Source organism: Schistocerca nitens, chromosome 5, assembly GCF_023898315.1.
Source record: "Schistocerca nitens isolate TAMUIC-IGC-003100 chromosome 5, iqSchNite1.1, whole genome shotgun sequence".
NCBI classification, from domain to species: domain Eukaryota; kingdom Metazoa; phylum Arthropoda; class Insecta; order Orthoptera; family Acrididae; genus Schistocerca; species Schistocerca nitens.
In genome coordinates, this window is record NC_064618.1 from 83,358,214 (window position 1) to 83,366,148 (window position 7,935).

Here is a 7,935-nt window from a genome sequence, read left to right on the forward strand (position 1 = left end):
TTGATTTTTATTCCTAAAATCAATCCATTGTTTTGAAAACAAAAAAATAATTTCACCATATTGATGATGGAAGCTCAAGACTCATTAATAACTGAAAATTGTTGACTTTTTTAAATAGATTATGTAAAAAATAAAAATCAAGATGTAATATAACACAATCTTTAATTCTCTTCAGTTGAAGAAAACCACACAAAAAGCAACAGCTTGAATTGTAGTGATTTTAATGTAAATTTCTTAAAGGAATGTGACAGAAAAAGTTATCTATTTATTGTGTCAGCTATAAGTTTCCCTGCTTGAGTAGCTCAAGACAATAACACACTGACACATAATGTGTTCCTGTAAGAAGCAGAAGTTAAACACACATACTAAAACGTTGAGCAATACAGGTATTCAGTATTTTGAGAATGAAGAAGGGGAGTTTACAAAATAGCAAGAACAGTAAAAAAACTCAAAGTACTTTTCTTTTATAATATAAATAGCAATGTAACATTTTACAAAAATCCAGAAGTATGCACATCTTGTCAGACTTTTTTTAGATCATACAGGGTTGCAACAGGTTCTGGAAATCGGAATTTCAAACACGTAAGGGAAATTGTGGAAATATTGAGGAAATTTGGAAAAAAAAAACACTGGAAAAATCTCGTTTTTGTCTCAGTAGATGACATGGTTTGTTTACTGAGGTGTTGTGCATTGTTGCTGGTTGGGTGCAGCATAGTATGTGCAGTACTTCCCTACTCCCTCATTCCCAGTGCTTCTTCCCTTCCTACCACTCCCCTCAGCTTGCAGTCAGTGCTGCCACCACTTCTTGCCACTAGTCTAGCAGCTGCCGATGAGAGGCAGGGAGGCTTGAGGTGTGGTTTGTTTGGATCTGATTCTCAGAGACTGCAGATGCAGTGGTCAGAAACAGCGGTCATATGGGCCTGAGTGATTATGTGTGTGTGTGCGCGCTCTCATTTTCTGACAAAAGCTATGGCTGAAAATTAGTTGTGATAGTGGGATTGTCTTTTCTACGTGTCTGTCTGCGGCTCAGCAATCATCTTCACAGTGAGCTGCTACCTGTCCTCATTATTATTGATTCTCAGAGTATTTGAATAAGTTATGTGTTGCATAGATGGATCACCATGGTCTCATTTCATCAACACTGGCTGTGGCTTGTGAATAGCTGGCCACATGAGTGGGTTTCTATGAGAGCCTAAACCGGAGGCCATTTCTGCTATATCTGTAATGGATCGGGCCTGCCAATGTGAAGCTGTTCAGTTCCCACTAATGTGCAGGCCATGCCTGCCAGATCTAGTCTCACCGAGCTACCCGCAGGCTGGATCTGTTTGTGTTGGTCTAATGCAGCAATTTTCATGATTTATCCAAGGACCCAGGACTTTGGTGCTGCTCAGCAGCCCAGAGGCCATGGGGGTTGGATTTCAGGAATTGCGACTGTCTCACTGCAAGTATGTTGTACAGTGTGGCATTTTGTAGACATTTTATTCGTTTTAGTACATTTTGGCACTTCAAAAGTAGTTTATATGTTAGAAAGTATGGACTATAAAAGAAGAAAATTATGTTAATCGCTGGCAGTTTGTACACTGTGTTCTAATATAGTACTCGAAAGAAAAATCGCACAATACCTGTAAAATAATAAATATAACACAGTAGGTAATAACTGACAATCAAAAACAAAGCAGCACCAACATTTTATTGACTGTCACCTACAGTGTTCGTTCATACAGTTCTTCCTTGCCTTATACACTTCTTTCAAGAGGCCTACTTTTTTCAGAGGTTATTTCTGAAATCAATGAAGGTATTTTAAATCTGTCTTGCAACTCCAAGGAAATGCGTATTTTTTGCCACCAGATGTGCTTCATTTTATTGAAATAAAATAACATCAGTGGTCCTAATGAAACACAAAGACCATTTGGCTTGCTTTCTCCACCTAAAAACAATTCATTACAAACGATGTTTATGTTAGTACTTAAGATTTTTGCTCACATCAGGAAATGCCGTCTGCTTGCAAGTTTTTTTGGATGTTTCCTCATTTGCACTATTGTTTCGTGTACCTTAGCTGCAAAGACAGATTGTCGACTTACATCTTAATTTAACTTTGAGAGATCAAAATTTTTCAGGGAAAAATGTGAAACCTGGTCTGGAAATCAGGGAATTTAACTTGGGGAAACTTCTGGTAACTCTGACAGTTAAAATGTAGCAAATACTTTAATAATTTATTTTTAAAAGTAGGTGAGAAATTTTGTTAAATATGTTAGAAAATGGAAGTATAAGTAAAATCAGACAAAGGAAAATCCAGGCTGGAATGTAACAATATTACGCTACTCATCAAATAGCGCTGGTGTTGAGTTGCAGAGAGGCACAACAAAAAGCCTTTGATCAGCAAGGCATTTGTCAAAAATACACACACACAGTCTCCAGCAGCTGAAGTCAGACTCTTAACACAATATACTAAAGAATCAATACAGAGGAGATTTAGTGAAATGAAAATTTGTCACACATTCTCATGTGAACTAAGGAATATCATCATGAACCAAAAAAGTAAAAATTTTGTGTGGAGTTGGTGAAATTGCCAATAAAACACTAAAAAGTTGTGGCTCTATAATCTGTAATGTTTTCAGTCAGTAATCATCATTAGTTCAGGGAATTTTTTCAAACAGATTAAAATATTCCACTATATAAGAGAGGTGGCTCCACAGATGGTCAGTAACAGCTGGTTAGTCTCATATCTTACATCATTTTCATAAGTTTTTGAGACGGTAATTTGCTCACAGGCCATCATCCACTTTAGTAGTATTGGGATACGTAGTCACACTAGATTTCAAAAGGGCTGCTCCTCCAAAGAAGCTATTTATACCTTCACTGAACATACAATAAAAATTTTAAATGACAAATTTATCACTACTCTGTGGATTACCAATGGCATTTCACTTTGTCAGTCGTGATATTCTATTACAGAAATTAAATTTTGTGAAATATGTGGGTGAAAGCTTGCATGGATTAGTTCCTATTGAAGATACGTCATGTAGAAAGTTAGACTAGGCTGGTTGAGTAATACAAACAGGGACACCATATCATTCTCATGAGGAGAAATCACAAAGGGTATTCCACAGGGTTTGACTGTGGGCCCTTTATTGATCTCACTCTGTTTGTCACTGTCTATTGTATTCGAATCAGCAGGCAGAATTAGTCCTTTTTTAAGTGATGGAAGCCAATCAAAGAATAAACCATACAGAGAATAGTAACTGATATTTTTGTAAAGTTTAACTGGTCTACCACAAATGATTTAAACTTTGAAATAATGCGGCTCATCCAATGTGTACTGACAAAAATACTCGGACTATGAATGTAATTTACCAACAAAAAAAAATAAACACAATAGAGAGTTGTAACTTCTTGGGTGTGCATATGGATTACAAATTTGCAAAACCATGCAGCATACCTGCTAAAATGTTAAGCTCTGCTACATAACAATGATTACCAAGTTTGAGGACACAGATATCCGTAAGTTAACATATTTTCATCATATGGCCAGTTCACTATTGGTAAGTGTTGATAAGCCTCCCTGGCGCAGTGTATGACTTATGTTTTCTCATTTGTTTTTATGCTGTTCTGTTGTTTAATTTTCTAGTGAAGGAGTCGTATGAGTCGCAGTGTGTTTTTATGTTGCAATTAAGCAACAACAACTAGTCTCGCAACATTGGTGATCCCGAAGTGATATCTACCAGTCACTAATGAGAAATTTGATGATCACTAGTGCTCCGTATTGTTCGGTGTCGCGTTAAATACATTCACGTTGCGCATCTTCTGTGTTCCACTTCACTGTAACTCAAGATGGCAGACCCACCACCAACTGCAGAAGTGTCTACTGGCACAGTAATTAATTGCGTGACAGTAAAACCGCCGCCGTTTTGGCAACAGAATCCTGTGCTGTGGTTTGCTCAAGTAGAAAGTCAATTTGTGCTGGCGCACATCACCACAGATGAAACAAAGTACAGTTACGTAGGTGCTGCACTCAATGAAGATATGGCTGCAGAAGCACAAGATATTCTGGCGTCACCACCGAGTACTGATCGCTACACAACCATCAAGAATGCTCTGATTACCCGGCTCTCGCAGTCCGAGGGGAAGAGGTTGGAGAAGCTACTCCGCATAGAGGAGCTAAGTGATCGCTCGCCATTGCAGTTACTGCGCCGACTGCGTACATCAGTGAGCAATGCGGTCAATGATGACATTTTGCAGAATATTTGGCTATTGCGCCTGCCACCCGACTCGCAGAAAATATTGACAGAGTGTGCTGGCGATCTGGATGCAGTCGCATAAACTGCGGATCACATGCGGAAATGTATCCATCCGCATGCGTCACAACAATTTCTCACAACCTCGGGCAGGTAACACTCTCGCTGTACTACAAGCACAGGTTGCCAAGCTCAGTGCGCAAGTAGCTGCATTACGGACCCAGAATACCAGCCGCCGCTCTCGTCGCCACCAATCACCAGGTAAGCGCAGCTGCTTACCTTTGTCAGCAAGAATCTGGTGATATAACCGACGGTATGGTTATGAGGCGCACAAGTGTAAACTGCCATGTGAACAGGGAAACTCAGCAGGACGTCAGTGATGATGACCATTGGCTCTCCAGACAGCAGCTGTTGACTGTTTGTGACGGAACATAGCACAAAGTTACAGTATTTGGTAGACACAGGTGCTGACGTGTCAGTCTATCCATCTGCCTGCCTGCCATGTCGCAAATGTGATGACTGCCACCTTTTCGCAGCCATTGGTTCCACAATAACAATGTATGGTCGTGTCACATTAGTTTTGAACTTGGGCCTGCGGTGCAAATTTGAATGGCAATTTGTCGTAGCAGATGTGACGCACCTCTTACTTGGAGCAGATTTTTTCTCATTTTCTGGACTCCTGCCTGACCTCCTGTCACCGACACCTTCTTGACACTACTACCAACCTAGCAATCCAAGGTAGAGTGCGTTGTGTGGAAGACACAGCAGTACAAGTGGTTACTGGTGATTCTCCATTTATGTAGCTCCTCAGACAGTTCCTAGAGATCACATGCCAGACTCCCACACTAGCACCTGTGCAGCACTCGACAGTGCATTATATTTTGACTACACCTGGGCCACCACTACATGCTCGACCGCACCTCTTGACATCCCAGAGACTGAACATAGTTAAGCAGGAATTCCCGTACATGCTAGCACAAGGAATCTGCCCTGCCCATCGAGCAGTAGTCGGTCATCTCCTCTACATGTGGTACCAAAGAAGAATAATGGATGGTGTCCATGCGGTGACTACAGACAGCTCAATCCCAGTATCATTCCAGATCGTTATCCAGTCCCGCATATTGAAGATTTTGCTTTCAGTGTCAACGGTAAGCGAATCTTTTCTACGTTGGACTTAGTTCGTGCATTTTACCAGATACCTGTGGCATCTGACATTGTTGCTAAGACTGCCGTCTGCACGCCGTTTGGACTCTTTGAATTTACCCGAATGCCTTTTGGACTTTGTAATGCTGCCCAAACGTTTCAACGGTTCATGGATGAAGTGACATGTGACTTAGACTTCTATTATGTGTATATTGACGACATTTTGGTCATGTCAAATTCAGAGTCAGAACACTTATCACACTTACGACAGATCTTCACTCGTTTACGTGCACATGGCCTGCTCATTAACCCATCGAAGTGCATTTTTGGAGCAGCTGAAATACAGTTCCTAGGCTACACTATTAACACTCGAGGCATACGGCCATCACAGGAGAAAGTAGACGCTATACTGAATTTTCCTCAGCCTACGACGATTAAAGAATTATGAGCTTTCTTAGCATAACCAATTTTTACCGTCGATTCATTCGCAATCACACCTTCCTAGCTGCATCACTGAATAAGTTCTTGCAAGGTTCACCGAAGCTGAAAGACGACCTCCAGTGAGACAGAGTTGGCATTTAACAAGCTGAAGACTGCCATTGCAGATGCTTCGTTGTTAGTGCGCCCAGTTCCGCACGCGCCTCTCGCCCTGACGGTCGACGCATCTGCAACTGCAATCGGTGCTGCACTGCAGCAGTAAATAGATGAGCATTGGCAAACCTTAACCTTTTTCAATAAAAAACTATTGCCATCTCTACAGAATTGGTCCACATATGATCGTGAACTGTATGCTGCTATTAAGAAATTTTGTCACATGTTGGGGGGACAGCAGTTCATTCTCATCACAGACCATAAACCGATAATGTATGCTTTCCGCCAGCATCCTGAGACGGCATTGCCACATCAGCTGCGACACCTTGACTATATCGGACAGTTCACTATCAATATTGTCCACGTTGAAGGAGAACTAAATGTGCCAGCTGATGCACTCTCCAGGATTGAAGCAATCACTGAAGCAGTTGATTTTGAAGCTCTTGCTGTAGCGCAACAATCTGATAGTGAGCTCCGAGATTTGTTGGCGCAACCATCGGGCCCACAACTCTGCCATATTACACTGCCACTGTCAACTGTACTGCTGTATTGTGGTGTCACCAACAACAAACCGAGACATTTTGTGACTATTGACTTTCGCCAACAGGCAATCGCCTCTTTACATAACTTGTCGCACCCTGGAATATGAGGCATTACCAACATGTTGAAGCGAGCTATTTTCTGGCCACAAATGGACAAAGATTGCAAGCAATATGTGCGACCATGTGTGGCCTGTCAACGGGATAAAGTTAGCCAGCACGTTAGATCACCTCTTGGCACATTTCTTCCTCCCAATCAGAGATTTGATCATGTCTACCTATACCTAGTAGGACCTCTCCCACCACTGGAAGGATACACCTACTGCCCTACAGCCTCAATCGTTTTACATGCTGGCCTGAGGTGTTCCCGATCGCTGACATCACTGCCAAAACTGTCATGGACTGCATTCTTCAGGGGATGGATAGCCTGTTCCGGAGTGCCATTATGAATCACAACAGACCAAGGAAGACAGCTTGAGTCGTATTTGTTCAAAGCACTCTCTATCCTACTGGGTACAAGGTGCGTTAGAACTACAGCTTACCACCCGTCAGCAAATGGTTTAATTGAATGCATGCACCGCCAACTGAAAGTGTCGCTTCGATGTCACGACTCACAGCGGTGGACAGACACGTTGCCCATTGTCCTCCTGGGTCTCTGTGCGTTGCTGAAAGAAGGCCTGAACACAACTACTGCAGAACTTGTTCATGGCCAGCCAATACGACTTCCTAGCGAGTTCTTTGCTAATGTGCCAGACAACGGCATTGACACTTTTGTACAAATGCTGTGTACACAAATCTGGCAACTACGCCACATTGTTCCAAGGGATCAGCAGACCCGTCGCCCATTTGTGTTTAACGAGCTACGGGAATGCCAATATGTCTTCTTGCAGCATGACGCAGTACACAAGCCGCTGCAGCCGCCCTACGACGGACCTTATTGTGTCATCAGTAGGAGGACAAGACAGTCAATGTTGATGTGATGGGTACACCAACCACTGTCTCCATGAACAGGCTCAAACTAGCTTTCTGCTCTCCCTACTCTGGTATATATATTCCCTTAATTTATATCTAAAAATTCCTCTGTGGAGTAGAAGGAGTTGTCATTCAGAAATTCTTTTAATTTCTTCTTAAATACTTGTTGGTTATCTGTCAGACTTTTGATACTATTTGGTAAGTGACCAAAGACTTTAGTGGCAGTATAATTCACCCCTTTCTGTGCCAAAGTTAGATTTAATCTTGAATAGTGAAGATCATCCTTTCTCCTAGTATTTTAGTTATGCACACTGCTATTACTTTTGAATTGGGTTTGGTTGTTAATAACAAATTTCATAAGAGAGTATATATACTGAGAAGCTACTGTGAATATCCCTAGATCCTTAAATAATTGTCTGCAGGATGATCTTGGGTGGACTCCAGCTATTATTCTG